We start from the raw sequence: 21,548 nt of genomic DNA, 5'->3' as shown, positions 1-21,548 counted from the left end.
ACCTGAGACTTGAAATTCTTATAGAGCTTATACTAAAATTGAGAATGGAAATGGGGAATGTGTCAAAGAGACAACAACCCGACCACAAAAAAACAACAGCAGAAGGTCACGAACAGGTGTTCAATGTAGCGAGAAATTTCCGCACCTGGAGGCGTCCTTCAGCTGGTCCCTTAATAACAAATATAGTTCAGTGATAATGAACGCCATACTAATTTCCAAATTGTACACAAGAAACTAAAAATAAAATAATACAAGACTTACAAAGTCTAGAGGCTCCTGACATGGAACAAGCGCAAAAATGAGGCGGGGTGACAGGGGTTCTTTATTCAATTTGTTATTTATAAAGTAAGCTGGTGCATTTGGGGTTAAACATGTTTTCGTAGGTAAATAATATTGTGGAATTTCTTTTTCTTGAGGGTGCAATAGTCTATAGAGTATTTACTATTACTTTCTGTTTGGTGGAATAGTGAAATAGAAGTCAATACGTTCTTGCTCAATCCTGTGTTGCTTTGAAGGTTTCCTGATTGTCATGACATCCTCAGCCTAAGCAATGTGTATTACTGTAATTTTAATTTCAAAATGACCGTCGTGTGCCGTTTTTTCAACGCACTGGTCAACTCCACCATAGCAAATCACATGACTTTGACAATCAGTAAATACCACCGAAAAATATCTTTATATTAAGTATAGAATTGTCGTATAAAAATTAAATACTCGGGAAATGGCAAAGTTCACGAAGTCTAGTCTGATAAAATAATTTTACAAAAAAAAAAAAAAAAAAGTCCGAGCAAAGGGGGGGCGTACGCCCTCTACGCCCCCCCCCCCCTGAATCCGCCACTGGTAGTGTATGTTATCAGTTAGCAGTTTAAATGATTGAAATCTTCTCTTATACCAATGAAAATAACAAAAAATGATATGCTTTATCTCATTTTTACCATAAAATACAATGTTAGCCATTTCTCCTTGCTATACTAATATATACATATGATGTCACGTGGTTTCCATGGCAACCAGACTATTCAGATTTTTTTTATTGATTTTTTTTTAATTTGACTGTTAGTTTGGACCATTTCAACTTAAAAAAAAGTAATCGAAAAAAAATAATCTGGCCAAAATTTTTCATATTTGGTCTATTATTACAGATAATTGATGTTAACATTTCAATGCTCTTTAACTTTGTACTTGTTTGGCTTATAAATATGTTGATATGAGCGTCACTGATGAGTCTAATGTAGACGAAATGCGCGTCTGGCGTACTAAATTATAATCCTGGTCACTATGATAAATAATTACGAAGAACTTTTATACTTGTTGACGTATTCTGGGTGACCAATAATTTTCACGAATCTCGGTGATTGTTTCAAACTCTTCAGAATACTTTAAACTAGTATGGACATCTGTCATTGTAAATTCTGTAAAACATATGAGTCAGAAACTGAAAAAGACAAAACATTTATAAGGTTGTTTGATTATTTCATTGAAATATTAACTGTACTAGAACAAACCCGCGAAATCGCGGGCATTCAGAGCGTAGTTTAAAGTATGAAAAGTGTTGTTGAAAGAATTTTGTAAAATATTGAATGACTGGAGAATTTCAACAAAAGTATCATAAGTCATAGATTATTGGGGATAGGAAAATGTTTTTTTTTTATCCCTCCTCCAGTCCTTTATTTCCAAAATTCCCAATTTTTGGTTTTCTATCAATTTCAATATGGACATACATTTAGTATGTTATGAACATTTAAGTAAGGAGCCTGTAAATCAGTGGTCGTTTGTTTATGTGTTAAATATTTGTTGTTCGTTCATTTTTTGTACATAAATAAGGCCGCTAGTTTTCTGGTTTGAATTGTTTTACATTGTCAGTTCGGGGCTTTTTAAAGCTGAGTATGCGGTATGGGCTTTGCTCGTTGTTGAAGGTCGTACGGTGACCTATAGTTGTTAATTTCTTTGTCATATTGGTCTCTTATGGAGAGTTGTCTCAACATGGCAATCATACCACATCTTTTTTTTTTTTTGTAATCAATGAATTTTGTAAAAGATTTAATGACTGGAGAATTTCAGAAAAGGTATCAAAAGTTCACATGAATATTTTTAAAGCTTATCTGTATATTATGAACATTCATTAAGTATATAAATATAGTGTATTTACTTTCAATTCTAAGTTTACTTATCGATCCATGGTGGTCATTGATATAATATACAGACCCTCTCTATTTAATAAACTCTGTGACTGCCGTGGATAGTAGCAGATAGAATTCTGAAAATACACTTTATTCTTTGTATATGAATGTTCAAAGTATACAGAAAAACGCTAACCGGAAGTCTAATCTAAATTAAAATTTCGTCCAATGACGGGACAATATCCGGATGCCTTTTTTCTCGTTTTTCTCCCAAAATAACTCAATCTGAGTAATCATATGAATGGATGACAAATGCGACTATGAACTGTACCTATAGGACACAGAGGTGTGTTGATTATTTTATTGTGGAAAGAAGAGAAGCGACACACAAAATGAGGTCTTCTCGTTTAATAGTAAAGATAAATTTGAGAAAAATTCAAATTGCTTAAAGTTTTATAACAAAAACACACAGAGTACCTCCCTGTTGGTTTCACAACATTCATTTGAAACTATTTTTGAGGAGCAATCAGTATTAGCTGTATAGCTATATAGTTGACCTACTGTGTTTTAAAAGGTTTTTGACATTCTCCTTTTTTCACTGAGAAATGACTCTACATAGTAATTTGTTGATGTACATTGTAAATGTAACAATGCATGCATTTGTAAGAATAATTTTGTTTGGATTGTTTTAGTAATCATCAACTTGGTAATGTTAAATCATTAGTGTACAGCACATTTATCGAGTACTCGTATTAATTGTATTTTTCCTTAGTATTATCAGCCATTCAAGTCGATGTTTATGAGAATGGCATACATATGTCTGTGTGTGTGTATTTCCATCGAAAACTAGTAGTACTGCAACCACAATTAATTGTTTTAAACTTTTATGTTCCGGAAGAGCACCTAAACTATATATCGACGGAAAGAGAAAAATGTGTAGCATAATAAAAGTTTGGTCATATATTTGTGAAATTGGGGTCAAAGATCAAGCTTGAAACTATCATTAAGTCAACCATGAGGTAAAAAACGAGAAATGTTCATTAGAATGCTACAAAAACGATTAAATCACAAGCATATGCTTCAAAGGATGCCAAAACGACAATTTTGATTACTTATTTAAAGGGATGTCATTACAAAATGGCGTTAATCTTGAACCGTCTGAATTTTCCTTATTTAAGACAAAGCAAATATAAAAGTTGTCTTGATCTTTTCATATCTATTAACTTTCATATTGCTTATCATTTTTTACTACAGCATCTAAAATGAAAAACACCAGTTAATCAAATTATTTAAACATTTTTTCCTTCTTTGAAAAAAACAAATTCAAGCGCTGAAACAGTGTTTTTAATTTTGTTTCAAAAAGGTTTTGTATTTTTGGAAAATAAGTATCTGGCTAAAGATAAATGCATATTGTGAATTTACAATAACGGACAGATAAGTTATAACAGAAAAAATATCATAGTTAACTGAGGCGAATGCGAGGTTTAAGAAAAATCATAGGTGTGACTTGCATTGATTAAGTGTTTGGTTTAGTGTAAAACAAATACCGTTTTTAAATGCATGAACATTGTCTTAATGGGATTATCCTGATAATGTGTAGACTCAAATGTTTATGATAATGATAGATTATAATGCTAGTTTGAACCATATATAAATTGTCTCTAAAAAGCTACATTAAAAAAACCTGACTTCAATAAATAGGTTACAGTGGGAAAGAGTTTATAAGAATCGTAGCTATGCGTGAATCTATATGTCATCTTTTGCGAATTCAGTAAGCGTATTGGCATAACAGCACGCTTCATTTCCTTGAAACGGACAAAGCTCGGTGTATCACAGACTTTGTTCAAAGCAAACAAACCTTTTTGAACACACAGATTTACCTTTGCAGGTACACAGTAAATCTTGTAGGTAATCAGATGACATTTGTTCCTTAAAAAAGTTGGGGTAAATCCATTTCTGTCTTCCTAGTCCAAATCTAAAGGAGACTGCTGTGGTGGCTGTGCAATATTCGAAGAAGTCCAAATTGTGGACCGAAGTGATGAAAGTTAATTCTCATTGGGCTAAGCTAGCATCTTTTTGCTTAGTTTTCATTACAAGGAGTTTATTTTAATAACTGTGTTCAAATTTAGGTTTCCGTTTCTGGTCACAGAGCTTTGCAACAAATATCTGGCTGACATCAACAGATTTATCAATGTCATGGCTGGAAAGATGGTCTAAATCATTAAAGTCTCCAAGATTGTCCTTTAAAACTTTGTAAACTGTTTTTTTTTCTCGATTCCGAACCATGATGAAGTGGTATCACAACCTGTCAAAGCATGAACAGCAGGTGGAACTTTACACATGACAGGGTTTATCACACTGCAGAATTCATGTACAGAAAGGTAGCTACGACCATCATTGCTGCTAGTTATTGTTCCTAATTCAAACCACAGTTCCTTGGTGTTTTTCATTGATGGAAAGAAATGCACACAATGAATTAGGACATCTGTAGCTGGAGACTTTATAATAATTCTTGTTTATCCTCCCAAACTCTTCACCAGCAAACAAAGCAGTATCATTCGCGTGTCTGCCTTTTCGTATGTGCTGAATAAATCCTTGCAGTCAGTTACCTCTGTGGAAGATAACATCTTCACCACAATTAGGTAACAAAAATATCCGTTAGATAAAGTTTATCCTCTGGCGAAGTCGGCACCGGAAACATGATGACGAAGAGTAAAATCACCCAGGAACTTAAGTAGAGTAGTTTATTTGCGTTGACGGTCAATCAATTTTTCCAGTCTGGAACGGATCGACCATCTATAACATGAAATACCTTTTGGTTCGAATCTACTTCAGTTCGTCGGTGTCTGCACCATTAAAAGAAGGGGATAACCACAAAGTAACCAACACAGTTAGTGCTCTTACGGCACGGTTGAACTGTTTCCCGCACATCTACTAATCAACGGTCCCTGTTGCATAAAAAGATGAATAAATTAATAAACTTTTCAGACCACCATTACACAAACTAAACAGGAACGTTACTAATATCTCTTGACAAGGAGCGCAAAATTACCCAAAGTATCTCCGATGTATTTCCCATTTTTGCAAGGCATTTCAAAATGTTGTTGAAAGCATTCGGAGCAGGTCCTGATGGGTTGAAAGTTGATTTAGCTACTTATTCTGTAATAGTTATAGATTTATGAAGATTATCTTTAGGGATGACATACGTTTCAGAAGCGACTTTTTTCATCAATCAACCAACACATTTTCTTAATAAGCGATGCGGACATATTTTCAATAGAAGCACCCAGCAAGTCTTTTTTGGCAGTAGGGTAGTCATCAGAGGAAATTGCAAGGTTTTTTATTTCGCGCCTAAGAGCGGTAGCGACAGAATGAAGTATTTGGTCTTCCTTTAATGTATCCTTAATATCTGCAGACACACCTTGATGTAATTCTGAAAGCCCTAACATAAACGTAAATTTTCCTGCTGCAGATATGACATCCCCTATAGTAAGGTCAGAGCTAAACACTATATTTGACATCCCTTATCCTTGCTGTATCTGATTTGTTATTGAGCTGCCATAATTACTAATTAATTTGTTCTGAAGATGGGCAGATTGGTATGTATCGCAGACATTTTGGTTGAAAGTGTTCGGTATATATCAAGGATGTGCGACATAAGAAATGCCTTTTTTGTGGAAGAACATATCATTTTTAAATAAAGGCAACAGTAGTATACCGCTGTTCAAACTCATAAATCCATGGACAAAAAACAAAATCGGGGTAACAAACTAAAACTGAGGGAAACGCATAAATATAAGAGGAGAACAACGACACAACACTACAATGTAACTAACACACACAGAAACGGACCAAGCATCAGACAAAATCCCACGAGAATAACAAATATAACATCAAAACCAAATACATGAATTTGGGATAGACAAGTACCGTGACACGTCTTATCGCAATGTCAATTTACACTCAAAGATAAGAGAAAACAAACGACGCAACGTTAAATTGTAACACACACAGAAACGAACTATAATATAACAATGGTCATATTCCTGACTTGGTACAGGACATTTTTAAAGGAAAAATGGTGGGTTGAACCTGGTTTTGTGGCATGCCAAACCTCGCACCTTTAATGGCAATGTTAAATATAACATAGAAATGACAACATAAATATAACATAGAAATGACAACATAATATTACAGGACTACAATACAAATAAATAGGAAAATGTATTAGACAAAGAAACACATGATTAATGAATAACAAAAAGCATCAGGTTTAAAATTTATTACGCCAAAAACGCGCCTCGTCCACACAAGACTCACCAGTGACGCCCAGATATAAAAGATCGAAAGCGACAATTGTTATTAATGACTTGAAGGCAAGTTCATATCATTATTCTTCAGTTACTCTATTGCTTGATTGCACATGAGTTGACTTTAATAAATAATTGGTCATTCATGCTGAATGGAAGACTGTATTTGAAAATAAATCTGTACCCTAGATTGTCTTTGCCATGGATAAATTATTACTCACGTTAGGACTCCTCAAAAGACTATCAACACGTTCACGCGACTCGATTTTGTACAGTTTTCGGTCCTTTTAAAGGTTTTGTTTTTACACACAAAAAACATGTTTTTATATCCAAACTACGAGGAGGAAATTGAGCGCGAGTTCGTATAAAAGTATCAGGATACTTGTGGATCAGATTTGGCTTTCTGTTTCTAATTTAACATGCTACAGTTTTGTCTGCTGGTGTATGACTTGTAACATGCCCGATGATACACAACTCTTTCATCCAAGGAAAGCAGATTATTAAGAGAGGTTGGTTGTTGTATCACCCTGTCGCTCACCAAATCTCTTTGCGGATATCCATGATAGCTTCAATTACACTTTTTTCGCGACCGCTTGCAAACATACTCATTGCTCTGATGTTGAACTTTGACAAACAATGCATTTTCCCACACAATATCATTCTTTCTCGTTTTGGGACTAGTAGGAATAAACTTTTTTTGACTACCCTAACTAGTCATTATCTGGAAAAAATCGTATCCAAAGGATTCTGTTAAACTTTTATAAAAAGTCAAAATTTAACCAACACAAGAGCGCACACACTGAAATATATCGCCTTCTTTACGAATCATTGATATTATGTTGATAGTCCTGAATGTAAAACTTTATTACATCTGTCACATAAATTTAACATTAACCAAGAAAACTAAACATTGACCAATGAACCATGAAAATGAGGTCAAGGTTAGATGAACCATGCAAGGCAGACATGTACAGCTAACAATTCTTTCATACAACAAATATAGTTTGTTATAGTTACCTATTGCTTAAATTATAAGAAAACAGACCAAAACACAAAACCTTAACACTGAGCAATGAACTGGAAAAATGATGTCAAGGTCAAATAAAACATGCGCTACTGACATATGTATCATAAAATATTTCCATACACCAAATAGTATTGACCTATTGCATATAGTATTAGAAAAAAAGACCAAAACTCAAAAACTTTACTTTGACCACTGAACCATGAAAATGAGGTCAAGGTCAGATGACACCTGTCAGCTAGACATGTACACCTTACAATCATTCCATACACCAAATATAGTAGACCTATTGTATACAGTATGACACACAAAAAAACAACACAAAAACTTAACTATAACCACTGAACCATGAAAATGAGGTCAAGATCAGATGACACTTGCCAATTGGACATGTACACCTTACAGTCCTTCCATACACCCAATATACTACACCTATTGCTTGTAGTATCTGAGATATGGACTTGACACTAATAAAACTTTTTAAGATCAGCCGGAAATTAAAATATAGATATTTTTCTATCATTTTAAGCAATTTCCAACCGTGTGTTATTCCGAAACATTAAGCTTGTTAATTAAGCGTCTTTTATGATATTAGTTGCAGAAATATAGTGTCTTCTTCAAGTAAATGACATATGTCTTTCAGTCTGTCATGTAAACAACGATCTTGATACTGCATAAAAGAATTGATAAAGTCCTTAGCCGTAGTACATTTCCAACGCACAATTGTTGCGGACATTTATTAAAAATCTTGATCGATAACCATCTTTACTTAAGGACAAAAGAAACATCATTCTTATAATTTGCTCTTGTGTCCAAGATGCAATCATTCACAAATCAGTCTTACATATTCCAATAAACAGCTGCGCCATGAGCGCATGATACGCCCGACGTCTGGTACGGAAGTTTAATGCAATAATTATAAATAGTTTCTGTGAAAGTTTTAAGCAATAACCAAATATTGTTCTTGGGATACGGCATGTACGGCGGGAAATGTGATACCCCCTCATTTTTTTTAACAAAAAACTAAATATCACTTAAATAAAATTTTGAATCAAAACCAAAAAGTATACAGATCTTAAGATTAATATAACAAAGAAGAGTGTAAAGTTTTCAGCAATAATCATAAATTGTTTTTGAGATACGGTGCGACATGTAAAAAAAACCTCCCCCTTTTTTACAAAATACTCAATTACTCAAAAATAAAATTTTGAATCATCATCAAAAAGTATGCAGATCTTAAGATTAATATAACTAAGAAGTGTGTAAAGTTTTAAGCACTAATCAAAACTCGTTTTTGAGATAAAGTGCGACATGTGAAAAAAAACCAACCCCTATTTTAGTTACAAAATACTCAATAACTCAAAAAGTTTTAATTTTATTTTCACCAAAAAGTATACAGATCATTTGACCATCATAACAAACAACTATATTAAGTTTCATCAAATTTGGATAAGTCGTTCTCAAGTTACGGTGCGACATGTTTACGCCGGACAGACAGACGGACAGACGGACAGACGGACAGACGAACAGACAGACGGACAGACAGACGGACGGACAGACAGACGGACGGACGGTGTATACCATAATACGTCCCGTCAAAATTTTGACGGGCTTATAAAAATTCAAAAAATCAACAAATTAGGGAAATATGTACTACTATTCATTACATGTAGACGGTAATGTTAAATTGTTTCTCCATTTAACTGCTAATATCGTAAACTTTGATTTGAATGATGGCTCGTTTAAAAAAAGGTTAGACATTTTTGCATATGAGGTAAACTTTTCGGGGGTTTTGATTTTTTTTTCTTTATTTAACACACCCCGTAAATCTTTAATTCTGTGCATACATTCAACAGCTGTACCGTTCTAACATCTTTAATCCATGGTCGTCTAATCTCAAATTCAGCACAAATTCCAACAATCAACAACTTGTTAAAAATGTAAACATGACCAACATTATTGCAAGATTTATTTATATAGTTTCTTTGCTTAGTTTCTAGCTGACTTTTTTATTAAGGATATTATTTTTTTTAATACTTCATTTTGGAAATAAGGAAAGCAATACGTTTTAAATTTTATGCGTTCTAAGCGCTTTTCTTCATCAAGACCCCTAAATAGTATTCTTTCATATGTTTTAGTCATACTTGCTTCATATTATGGCACTATCATTATCTTATTTTGGCAATATCGATATATCAGAATAATTTTAGTATCACTCAATTCGGTACAAGATCCGTTACAAGAGTAGCATGAAAAACTTATTTCGTTTGGGCAATGTATTTTTTTCAACGCAGTTGTCATCTTCTTGTGTAGCACACACGGTATTCCTTATCACATTATTCAAACTGTTTTTCGATTAAAGTTTTACTTTTACTCTCGTTATAGTACGTACCAACACTTCAAAATGCCACATCCGTAAAGTTACCGCTTTTGAAATGAACAATAAATTTCATTTATTATAGTTTTAAGAAAGATTTATTTTTATAGTTTCTTTGCTTAGTTTCTAGCTGACTTTTTTTATTAAGGATATTACTTTTTTTTTAATACTTCATTTTGGAAATATTAAGGAAAGCATTACGTTTTAAATTTATGCGTTCTTAGCGCTTTTCTTCATCAAGAGCCCTAAATAGTAAGCTTTCATATGTTTTAGTCATACTTGCATCATATTATGGCACTATCATTATCTTATTTTGGCATTATCGATATATCGGAATAATTTTAGGATCACTCAATTCGGTACAAGGTCTGTTACAAGAGTAGCATATAACTTATTTCGTTTGGGCAATGTATTTTTTTCAACGCAGTTGTCATCTTCTTGTGTAGCACACACGGTATTCCTTATCACATTATTCAAACTGTTTTTCGATTAAAGTTTTACTTTTACTCTCTTTATAGTACGTACCAGCACTTCAAAATGCCACATCCGTAAAGTTACCGCTTTTGAAATGAACAATAAATTTCATTTATTATAGTTTTAAGAAACATTTATTTATATAGTTTCTTTGCTTAGTTTCTAGCTGACTTTTTTTTATTAAGGATATTATTTTTTTTTAATACTTCATTTTTGAAATAAGGAAAGCAATACGTTTTAAATTTTATGCGTTCTAAGCGCTTTTCTTCATCAAGACCCCTAAATAGTAAGCTTTCATATGTTTTAGTCATACTTGCATCATATTATGGCACTATCATTATCGTATTTTGGCATTATCGATATATCGGAAATAATTTTAGGATCACTCAATTCGGTACAAGGTCTGTTACAAGAGTAGCATATAACTTATTTCGTTTGGGCAATGTATTTTTTTCAACGCAGTTGTCATCTTCTTGTGTAGCACACACGGTATTCCTTATCACATTATTCAAACTGTTTTTCGATTAAAGTTTTACTTTTACTCTCGTTATAGTACGTACCAGCACTTCAAAATGCCACATCCGTTAAGTTACCGCTTTTGAAATGAACAATAAATTTCATTTATTATAGTTTTAAGAAAGATTTATTTATATAGTTTCTTTGCTTAGTTTCTAGCTGACTTTTTTTATTAAGGATATTATTTTTTTAATACTTCATTTTTGAAATAAGGAAAGCAATACGTTTTAAATTTTATGCGTTCTAAGCGCTTTTCTTCATCAAGAGTCCTAAATAGTAAGCTTTCATATGTTTTAGTCAAACTTGCATCATATTATGGCACTATCATTATCGTATTTTGGCATTATCGATATATCGGAATAATTTTAGGATCACTCAATTCGGTAAAAGATCCGTTACAAGAGTAGCATGAAAAACTTATTTCGTTTGGGCAATGTATTTTTTTCAACGCAGTTGTCATCTTCTTGTATAGCACACACGGTATTCCTTATCACATTATTCAAACTGTTTGTCGATTAAAGTTTTACTTTTACCCTCGTTATAGTACGTACCAACTCTTCAAAATGCCACATCCGTTAAGTTACCGCTTTTGAAATGAACAATAAATTTCATTTATCATAGTTTTAAGAAAGATTTATTTTTATATTTTCTTTGCTTAGTTTCTAGCTGACTTTTTTATTAAGATATTATTTTTTTTAATACTTCATTTTGGAAATAAGGAAAGCAATACGTTTTGAATTTTATGCGTTCTAAGCGCTTTTCTTCATCAAGAGCCCTAAATATTAAGCCAAACAAGTAAAAAATTGAAGAACTTTGGGGATCTTAAATTCCAAAAAGTTGTGTAAAATACGGCTAAGGTAATCTATGCCTGGGATAAGAAAATCCTTAGTTTTTCGAAGAATTCAAAGTTTTGTAAACAGTAAATTTGTATAAATTACCACATTATTGATATTCATGTCAACACCGACGTGTTGACTACTGGGCTGGTGATACCCTTACAAAATACTTCTTTCACTTATCAACGTATTCTCGATATCCAGGTATTGACGTTGTTTATCATCTTATAAATATCGTGTTTCAGTATTTTATATTTGTCTTTGTTAATTATTTCTTTTACTGTTTAGATTTTTTTGCTATATTCATTTGGCCTAGCAGGTACTTATACACTCTGTCATTGTGTGATTGTGCTATGGTAAATTTTATATAATGGTCTTCCGTTTTGGTTAGCGTCCTTTGTATATTGCTTAATTACATATTTGTTATTTTTTATAGTTTATTTTTTGTAAAAACATCCTAAATGTTCGTTTGAATTAAAAAGTTCATGGTGCTTTTTCAAAATACAGGCTTATACATTTTTTTTATCATTTGTTGTCCGTAAAACATTACGGTGTTTACCTATTGCACTCTAGTAATTTTTATTTTATCTAATACAATTGAGAATGGTAATAGAGAATGTGCCAAAGAAACAACAACCTGGTCAAATTGAAGAAAACAGCCGAAAGCAACCGATGGGTAATCAACTCAGCGAGAAAACCCCGCACCCAGAGGCGTGCTTAAGGGCATATGATACAGTTACAGGGGAGGTAATGACGTTGCTAACGTAAAATGTTATTTTCGCGACGTCAAACTATGACATATCGGGAAAAGATGCATTTTTCGACTATTTTTTATCATTCAAACTGATTTAATTTGAAAACGACTGCATGCACCCCTATTTTTTAAAATGACATTTTGTTTCATTTTGAAGGGAGATTATGTGGACCAAATTTTATAAAACTGTAAATAGAGGAATTTTTTTAATTTTGATAAATATACAGCAAAAAAATACGATTTTTTCTTAATTCATGACCATTTGATAAATATGAGTTATTTCTGAATAAAAAATGCATATTTTTTTACGATACTTATAAAATACAAAAATTGAAAATTTTCTAACAAAAAACAATTTGTGTTTATCTTTTAAAACAAAAAAGTTATGGCTTTCTTTCGAAAGAGAAAATACGGCCACAAATCCGAATTTTGAGCAAATATACAAAATTTTGACCTCATTTAACTCAAAAAGTAGCACATGAAGGTATATTTTTTATAACATATTTGATTTAAGCAGGCAAAAACTAGCCTATATGGAAATTTTCATCAAACTGTAAATACAGGATCAAAACTGTATCGTATGCCCTTAAGTTGGCCCTTAAACAAAAATATGTACTAGTTAAGTGATAAAGGACGTCAAACTAAACTCCAAAATATATAAATAAACTAAAATTTAAAATTATGCTAGACTAGCAAAGGCCAGAGGCTCCTCAATTGAGACAGCCGCAAAAATACTGCAAGGTTAAACATCTTTGAATGACGTAGACTGTATATTTTGAGTTAGATCATTGTCTAAAAATAAAATACAGCAGTCACATAGTATCTAATCAAAATCATTAGAAAACAAAAACAAAACTAGGTTTACGATATGGCACATAAACATTTAACACACAAAGTACATAGTAAGCAACAATGTCAGCATGAATACCATAACGTGATCATAGCTCAATATCACAAATACGGGATGCATAAATACCAAGACACGCAAAAAGTATATTACCAAATATGGACTGAACAGTAAAGGTTAATAATATAAAAAGAAAATCAAAAAGAACAATATAACATGCAATTAAGATGATAAGCAATGTCAGTACCTATAACCTCAACTTCCAGACACTCATGTATTATTTGTGAAGATGATGCGGAATATTTAGAAACAAGGTCTTGATATCTTAACATGAATATTTTTAGAACAAAAATACATGACATTCTGAATGATACAAATCTTTCAAAATAAATCATCTTTAACCGAAATGTCACAGTTTAAAGTCCAAAAATATCATTGTACGTTAGCAGCGTCATTTCTCCCCGGTCTCTGTCTCGTATGCCCTTATTACGCCAACCAGATACTTAAAACTTATATCGATTTTTAAGTTAACGTCTGATTTTGAATTTATTATGTCCTTGACGTTTTTACTTTTTATTTGATGTTTATATTTATCTCTAACATAAAGTTAATTGTAGTACGGCGCATACTAGTACATTTCATTTTAACTTTCTTTTTTTTACTGAATTTGTTCTCAAAAGAACTTAGTAATTACATTATGTGATACTCACAGTGACTTGGAAAAGATGCTCCCTTCAATTCAAGTATGTGGAAGTATTATCATTTTCTTCCATTCCTCTGCCAATTTGATAAACTTCGACATGTATAATGGCTTGTTGCAATGTTGCATCATTTGCACATATGGGGTTAAATTTTCGGTGTACGAAGTCAGATTAATATTTCCATAATATAGCACAGTCTTTTGTGATGAGGCTCTAAATCCCTTTATTCACACAGTCAGTAAATTATTTGGAAGTTTAGGTCTTTGTACATTTTTTTTTCAAAATCTGATTAGTTTTTACACCTTTATAATATTACCTCCTGCTCTCCAAATTAGCAAAATGGCTTAGCTCAGTCACTTGTTCAAAATTGATAGCTGTCAATTATTACTGCAGATATATTTTCTTGTGTTTACGGACTTCTCTAGACTTCCTCAATTGGAGGCGCATTAGGGAACTTGACTCCGCTGTGGTTTGCTGTTTTTATTTTCTCTGAAATATAAATGCATAAAAATTATACAAACATTTTTTTTAAAAACAAATTTCAATCTTATAGTGAATGTCAAACATGGTTTAAGAATGTATAGCGTATTCAGGCAGGTAACTTTGTTTTCAATTTTATCAAGATTTCCAACAAATTTAATTGGGTGTGAGCCAAGGCTCCGTGTTGAAGGCCGTACATTGACCTATAATGGTTTACTTTTATAAATTGTTATTTGGATGGAGAGTTGTCTCATTGGCACTCACACCACATCTTCCTATATCTAGATAAAGGTATATTTCCACAAAAAAAATACTTTTAAATAATAGAATATCAAATTGTAATATTTTCTGGTAGTCTGTGCAAACATCATATTTGGTAAATGTGTTAATAATTTTCGTTGTAATTAAGAAGGTCGAAGACCAAGAAGATTAACAATTATTTTTTGTTTAAATTTGTTAACAGTGTCATTGTTTTAATACAGGCTAATATTATTTAGTGTATCAAACGTTTGATCAAAATCAAGTATCTTTAAATAAAAGAAACAACGCGTTTAAAAAAAATACACCATAATGGTGATTTTTCGGGTATTTTATTGTGTGATTTTTTTTGTGTTAAATCTAAATGAAAACGGAAAACGAAAACTAAGTATATCAGAAAAATTTCAATATGTAAAACTTTGGTCTATAGCCTTTTCAAACATTTTAATTGCACAACTCACAATGGCGTTATTAATGGAAATATAGCTTCACAACTTATTGTCTATAATTTCTTGTAAACTTATTTCCTGGTAAAAATTCTTGAAAACTTATTTTCTGCGGGTCAATTTAAAAAAATCGGGTGGTATTAGCGTATAACCGACTTCGAATGCCACAAAACCAGGTTCAACCTACCATTTTTTTCATAAAATGCCCTGTACCAAGTCAGGAAAATGGCCATTGTTACATTATAGTTCGTTTCTGTGTGTGTTACATTTCAGTGTTGTGTCGTAGTTCTCTTTCATTTGATACGTTTGTCTCAGTTTTAGTTTGTTACCCGGATTTGTTTTTTCTCTATCGATTGATGAATTTTGAACAGCGGTATACTACTGTTGCCTTTATTTCTGCTCAAATTTGATTTTCTGAGACATTCATCAGATTTTTAAAAAAATATCTGCATTTGGAATTTTCTTTGGCATATAATTTGTTTTAGGTACATGCAGTTCATATTTTAAACACTTGAATTTTGATTATGATTTCTACAAATGTTATCCATAACATAAACAGCAGCTGTATCTACTAAAATGATTGACTTTTTATATTGTCTGGCTGTCTGTTAAAAACACCTGTTGGTTATGAATGGTGAACAATTTTAATTGCCTTTTCAAACATTTTAATCCACAACTAAATGGCGTGATTAATGCAAATATAGTTTTACAATTTGTTGTCTACAATGTCTTGTGAACATTTGACTTTTCTACACTTTACACAACTATTCCCCATTCCAAACTAAAAGACACATTGAAAGAGTTGGTACTGCTTTGTTTCATAAAAAAGACTGGCGAACGTAGATACAAGTATCTTGTCTTAGGAAGGGACAACTCCTACTTTGTAAAGAATCACTCTGATTCGAACAAAAATTTATCAGAAACTAACATTATCAACATGCTTCATTTCTTAAATGACAAAATATTAGTTACTGTTGGAGAACGTGTTTTACAACAGACTGTCGGAATTGCAATGGGAACCAATTGTACCCCTCTTCTCGTCGAATTGTTTTTATATTATTATGAGAATGACTTCATACAGGAAATTCTTAGGAAGAAAGATAAGAAGTTGGCAATATCCTTTAACTTTACTTTCCGCTATATAGATGATGTTCTCTCACTAAATTATTCTAAATTTGGTGACTATGTGACTATGATGAACGCATCTATCCTATTGATAGAGAATACAACAGATACCTCATATCTTGACTTACATCTAGAAATTGACAATGATTGTCGGTTGAAAACAAAAATTTACGACAAAAGACATGATTTCAGCTTCCTAATTCTGAACTTTCCATGTCTATGTAGCAACATTCCAGCAGCACCTGCATACGGACTATATAACTCCCAATTGATACGATATTCCTGAGCTTGTTTTACCTATCATGATTGCATAATAGAAGGTTGTTGCTCACAAGGAAGCTATTAAACCAAAAGTTCCAAATGGTGCTGTTGAAATCATCCCTTCGTATATTTTACGGACGCCATCACGAGTTGGTTGACCGTTATGGAATAACTGTTTCACAGATGATATCGGATATGTTCCTTATGTTGTATACAGTCCACTTCCTTTTCACCACGAATGTGACTTACCGGATTTAACTATTAACCGGGTCTGTAATAACATGAGCAACACGACGGGTGCCACATGCGGAACAGGGTCTGCTTACTCTTTCGGAGTACATGAGATCACCCCAAGTTTTTGGTGGGATTCGTGTTACTTTGTCTTTAGTTTTCTATGTTGTGTCTTGTGTACAATTATTTGTCTGTTTGTCTTTTTTAATATTTTAGCCATGGCGATGTCAGTTTATTTTCGATCTATGAATTTGACTATCCGTCTGGTATATTTTGCCCCTCTTTTTATAAATCAAAAAAAGATACTTGAATTAATCATTATTTAAACATTTCTATGTATTTTCTTTTCTTTCTCGATAAATTTCAAACACAATTCATCTTAATTTGTTAAAAGGACGACCGTAGCTGTGATTTTCTCTTTTTTATTCCCTGTATAATATAAATTCATGTAAAATACATTAAAATGCTTGCCTTTGTTCGCAGCCCTGAATAAAAAACATTCCCCGATTTGCTACTAATAAAGTACAGTTGTCACGGTACTCAACTGTAAGTGCTGATTTGATGGTATCATCTTTATCATATATTATTCAACATGATGAAATCAAAAGAATTGAAATGCGTATTAGCAAAACACTAGCTTCACGTTTTATTTGAGAACGATTTCGACGTTTCCAGATTACTTTGTTGATGATTTTTTATGAGGTTATTTAGTTGTACACAAGTGCATGAATTAAACAGACCTTAAAGGAACTGAGTTGGCACGGCTTTAATATTCTAAATATAGATCTTTCGATCGTTATAGCAGAAAATTTTGTTTTGAACCTGGAATTTCATATTGAGTGAGTAAAAAGCACTGTTCTCGTCGTCATCTTTTTTTTATTAACAACTGAAGTTTTTTGTTCTTCTAAAAACTGTTTCCTTAAACAACACCAATGTCTTGAATCATCAAATTTGAAAAACTAGAACAATTCATATAATTAAAGTAAATTATACTGATACGTGTGTTTTTTAAATATCTATTAGCGTATGTTTTATTTTCACCTTTCTTCATACTTCAACTTTGGTAAAATTTAAAATACGTGTGTATGATGATTTTTTTTTCGGAGATGCAGCAAAATGTTAGAATAGTAAAGATAATGAATGTTAACTCCACAAAATAGTGACAATATCTAATTCTATTAAAGAATGGGACGATAATGATTATTTATTGGTAAAGTTTCCTGACCACCGATATGACATTTTTTTATGTACATTTAACGGTAACTTGCAACAGTTAGTTGAAATCATAATCTAGTACACACAATATCGTTGACTATGAAAAGAAAAACAATATTAACATGGAATAATACCAAAGTATAGCTACACATCCTCTAAATACTGTTTGTAATAATTTAAAAAACAAACGTTGACATTTAGGGCATATCTCATTGTTTTTAAAGTATAATAACGGTTCTCAGTTCCTACTACAATTGAGACGTAAGTATTACTTGATCTATTTCACTTGACTGGGGGATTTTATTCCGTTTGCTCATCATAGACCAGTCCATTTATAGACAGGTGTTTTGGGATAAAATCACAAATGAAGTGTTCAGTTATTATCACTGATCTGTTTTAAAATATGTAAACACTATATGTGTATTCGCAAAATAAATAATGAGACATAGCCGTTGATTATCTTGTGAAGCATCGTTTAAAAACATGTTAAATTTGGCACATTTTTGAATTTGGGGATATAAAAGTAGAACTATGACGACATCAGATGCAAAATATGCATATCTCGTTATTCTATAACGCTTTCAAAACTCTTATTCTTTCTTATATTCTCATATTCAGGAAGCTTGGTTGACAGGGGGAATTTCGGGGATAAGTGGCAAATAGACCTATTTTATGTTTTATGCATTTTTTTTTATAAATCACGTTTAGAATAAATCTCACAATCAGATAAGTCCCAAGCAGAATGATATAATAGCCGATACTTTAAATACTCTGCTTTAGCACATATAAATGCTATAAATGTATAAGTCTTTCACTATTTTATTCGCCCGATCATATCGTGTACTCAGTTCATTTGCATATCTGTTTTGACACTGATACATGTAGGTGATTAGAAATCAGTAATAATATTTATAACGGCAATCAACATTATTCCACACATCTTCGAATAGACTGTCCTTATGCAAATTGGCATTTAAGCTCCGCCCGATCATTAAAATAACATTTGGTTATAAATCGGGAAACTTCTAATGCGTCGTTCAAACATTGCCGATTATTGCTCCCGTTTGAGATCAGACAGTGATAAGACACGAAGATTGAAAAAATCGGATTACTATCCTCAATTATCTGGAATGTCCTATCATTGTCTGAACGCAGTCGTTTAAGTTTGTAACAGATTTCTACGGGTCGGGAAATGGTACGGGTAGTTCGGCGAAGCACACCGACAGTTAGGTGCGTCCCATAACATTCGGGGAAACTCAGCCGATTTTGTCTAGTCGGATTACAACCGTGACTTTGTCGTGACAGATTCTGCTGTTTCGGATCAAAATCCTAAAAAATGTTCTGTGTTTTCTGGACGGTGTCCTGTGGAACGGGAATGATCTGGAGAAATTATTCATTGCTGTTTTTCTGCCGATTGAGTTCAGATTGCATCCAGATCTTGTCGATTGCGAACAGTCTTTGTCGAAACCGTTCCGGAACAGTCCCGTTATTAATACGAAATTCGTCAATGATACCCACGTCAGAGTCCCGACAATTACAGAAAGCAATACGACTGAGACCAGGTAAAGCCGTTTACAGTACGATAGAGCGGACCATGATACGATTACATACCGACAGTACCAGATTATCCCGACAGTTTTTTAATTGATAAATTCCGTCAGCGTCGGTACACTGTCTGGTCACTGTCTGAACTCGGGACGCAGTCGTGACAGACTCGGTCGAATTTTTCCATGCGAAAGATACAAATCGGATTAGAATCGGATTGAGAACGGGATTATCGGGACAAATTCGCTAGGAAACGGTTGAATATCGACGATTCCTCAGCAATATATGATTGTTGTCGTGATTAAAAATAAATTTTACAAATTTTAATTAAAGTTTGAATTTCCATCCACGATTTACAGGATCTTGATCAGACTTTTGACAAATTTTAAACGGGAATGGTCCTGCCAAGGACGGCAGTAAAAGTCGTGAATGTGTGACCCCAGCTAAATACAGCGGATAACTGTGAATACGAATCACGTTTTTAACCATTTGAAAGGCCTTTGGGACACGTTTTTTTTTATTCGTACTTACCATTCTCACCTGGCAAAAGAGATAGTTTAACCATGTGCTAGGCTAACGCGTCATATGCCATATATAAATAAAATAAAGGATACATACATATTTAATAAATTGAAGAGTAAGTATACTTCAGGTACCTGTCAACATGTCACCAGTTTAGAGAAAAGTATTTTGAAGTAACACATTGTTCCGTGCTATGGTTTTTACTCTGTTTATACTTCTTTCTGAAAGGCTCACTTTGATATTCAACTCCCATCATTACAGGTCACATTCTTCTTGGTAATAAATGTTTTCGTTGGTGTGTGTGCAAAAGTGACCTGTAACTTTCGGCTTAAATGTTCTCCAATGAACACGTTGGTTTATGTTAATTGTGGTTAGAGTCACTGCTATAAAATTCCATTCAAATACATTAAACACAAGGAATATATATTTCGCATACTTTGTTTTTAAACTAGAAGATTCAAAATCTCCTTTAACAAATACATGCATACAGACGATTTTACAGTTATTATATGGTAGTTAACAAAAAAACCCGTTTCTTTCTTAATTTTGCGCAATGAACGTTTTAGTTATAGTATACAAGTACAAGAAAAGGGCATTTTGTTAAATACTAGACATATTTAGGAATGTTCAGTTTTGACCTTTGACATTGATTTAACGAACATTACACCGTGCTATTCATTGACGAAAAGGCAATACAGAAGGAACAGTTAATAAGCTTTTTAATTATATATAATATAGCCGTGTGTTAGGTAGGTGTATTAAAATCTGAAACGAAGCGTCTTTTTATAAACTGTCATTCGCCTATCAGTTAACAAACGCTTAATGTAATGTGTTTGCAGTCTGTCACATCTAAGTACTTAGTATATTTTAACTTAGGTTATCTGTCAGCATTCGCTTAGGATAAACGATCAGATCATGTCTTCTAGAATATTGCTGTTTGTATTTGAAAACAAAAATGGATGTCCGCCTTTAAGCCTTAAGCTCAACATTATATCTACATTATTTAGTCATTTTTTTCAATTCCCTTTTTTCGAACCTTTCAAGAGTTTATCTAAATAATATGTCAAGAGTTATTCCAAAAACTTTCAGATCATAGATTTTTTAAGCATTTCATATGCATTAACTTTCATTAACTATCGTTTATGTAAGTGTTTATGATCCATCAGCTGCTACTGGTTGTTTTTATCCATTCTGCTAGTTGAATATATTGTCGGCTTTGAATTATCTGATCATGCTGTTTTGATAGTCTACTTAAAATTGATTTTGATGAAATATGCGTGCCTTCAATCAACATTAACTCTACTGAAGCGAAATCTGATTTTGCTTTAATAGTTTAATTTGGCAGAGATGTTTTGTAACATTGTTTCTTTTGTATCAACTGATTACTAATCGTGCGGTTCAAATTTGGAGAGAAAACGTTACACGTTTATTTTGTTTCAATATCAAGAATGTTCTAAAACTGTACATTGCTGGCATGTGTGAACCGATGTTTTGTATGCAGTGTTC

The 21,548-nt window shown here is 32.6% G+C and overlaps 1 long non-coding RNA gene across 1 annotated transcript; it reads right to left on the bottom strand.

The window, feature by feature from the left end:
- Nucleotides 1-1,604: 1,604 nt before the first annotated feature.
- Nucleotides 1,605-20,413, bottom strand: LOC143043362 (uncharacterized). The gene is made up of 3 exons (XR_012968341.1): nt 20,177-20,413; nt 13,969-14,448; nt 1,605-5,068 (listed from the first exon to the last, which is right to left on the bottom strand). It is a non-coding gene; the product is annotated as an uncharacterized LOC143043362 (long non-coding RNA).
- Between the last annotated feature and the right edge of the window lie 1,135 nt (nt 20,414-21,548).

Source organism: Mytilus galloprovincialis, chromosome 1, assembly GCF_965363235.1.
Source record: "Mytilus galloprovincialis chromosome 1, xbMytGall1.hap1.1, whole genome shotgun sequence".
NCBI lineage: Eukaryota > Metazoa > Mollusca > Bivalvia > Mytilida > Mytilidae > Mytilus > Mytilus galloprovincialis.
This window is presented reverse-complemented; position numbering and strand designations above follow the sequence as displayed.